The following is a 1872-nucleotide window of genomic DNA, read 5'->3' as shown; positions in this document are numbered from 1 at the left end:
GGGGGAGGAGGGAGCGGCGCAGCGGGCGCCCAGCGGAGCGCGGCGCCCAGAGGTGCATGCCTGGGGCAGCAGGGCGTGGGGCTGGCGGCTGGAGGGATGCCAGGGGGCCGGGTGCAGCGGGTTCGCGCCCCAAGCAGCCGTTTTATGCGTGTGCCCAGCCCCCTACCCACCCACCCACCCGTGCGTATGTCTGCCATGTGCAGACCCATCTGCTTCACCAGCACCGCCAGCGGGTTGCCGTCGATGCCAGTGATGATGCTGCCGCCGATGTCGGCCACCCCGCACGCGCCCGGGCCCTGCACGCGCGGCGCCGCCACACGGCAGCGGCGAGCGGGCGGCGGGGAGGGAGCGTCGGGGACGGCAGGCGGCAGGCGGGGAGGGAGCATCGGGGACGGCAGGCGGCAGGCACATGCCGGGGAGGCGGTTCGGGAGGGGCGGGCAGGCCGGGACGCTTGGCTGTACCCCAAGGCGGGTGCTGGGGGCCGGTGCGTGCAGCGGTGCCAGGCAGGAGAGATTTCTGGCCTGCGGCATGGCTGGCCGCTGCCGGCGGGGCCCCCTCTCACCTCAAGCCGCTCCGTCCACACCCTGCCGCCCGGCCGCTGCCGCCCCTCCACCACCACCACGCGGTACCCCGCGGCTCTCAGCTGCCGGGCCACCGCCAGGCCGGCGCACCCCGCGCCCACCACCACCACGCTGCCCGCGTCCTGGCGGGCGCCCGCCAGCTGGCGCTGCTGCTCCTCCGACACCCCAAAGTTGATGTAACCCATGGTGGAAAGGAAGCGGTGGGCTGCCAGGGCGTAGGGGCGGTCCTGACGGGGCACACAGGCCAGAGCCTCAGCCTCCCCCAGCCGCCGGCTCACGTCCTGCCGCCACCGGCACAGCACCAGGTTCCGTGCCTGCATGCGCGGGTGCGGTGGGGGCGGGGCGGGGTGGGAGGGCAGCGGGCACAGAGGCGCTGCCTGCCAACACTCCTGCCTTGGATTTCCAAGCCCACAGCTGCCCGCCCCTCGAGGCCATACGCCGCAGCACTCCGCTGCGCTGGTGCTGCCGCCCTGGAGGCTGCAGCTGCCGCCCTCCACCTTTCCCCAGGTCGGCCAGCGCCAGCTCACCCGCACGTACGCCGCCTCGCTGGCGCCAGGTGGCAGCAGGCGCGCCTCATCCTCCACCAGCCCCGCGCCGTTGAGGCCCACCTCCCAGGCCGTCTGTGCCGCCCGCGCCGCCTCCCGCCCCGCCTCATCCTCGCTGCCGCTCGACTCGCCCTCGCTCTCGCTCTCGCTGCTGCTGCTGTCTGGCAGGGTGGCGGCCGTGATGTGGTCTGACACCAGCATCGCCTTTAGTCGCTTGGGCGGCCGGCCGTTGGCGTGGTGGGTGCTGGCCGGCGGCGGCGCGGGCGGCTGGCTGGCGGGCGCAGGCTTGGTGGGTGCTGGCGGCCGCCGGCCGCTGCTGGCCACCTCCTGGCCGGCGGCCAGCCTGGCCGCCGTGCCGCCGTGCTGGCTGCGCTGCTGCTGCTGCTGCCTGCCGTTGGTGGCGGCAGTCGTGGCTGCCGGCCGCGGCTTGACAGACTTGGTGGAGGGGTCGGCTGTGCCGCGGCTGCTGCCGCCGGTGTGTGAGGAGCTCTTCTGCTTGGGACGGGAGGTGGCGGGCTTGTCCCTGGGCAGCTGCCAGGCGTCGTTGCCCAGCGCCTCGTTCTGGAGGAACCACAGCAGCTTCTCATCCGTAATTTGCAGGCCGGAGCGCGCCCGCCGCTCCCGCGCCGGCGGCGCCGCCTCGCCGGCGCCCTTGGCCGCCTGCCCTGCCTCCCCCTCGTCGCCAGCCATCGCGGCGGGCTATGGTGGGGCTACTGTCCGGTGCGCCGCTGCCGACTGCTGGGCA

The sequence above is a fragment of the Chlorella variabilis genome (genome assembly GCF_000147415.1).
Source record: "Chlorella variabilis unplaced genomic scaffold CHLNCscaffold_25, whole genome shotgun sequence".
NCBI lineage: Eukaryota > Viridiplantae > Chlorophyta > Trebouxiophyceae > Chlorellales > Chlorellaceae > Chlorella > Chlorella variabilis.
This window is presented reverse-complemented; position numbering follows the sequence as displayed.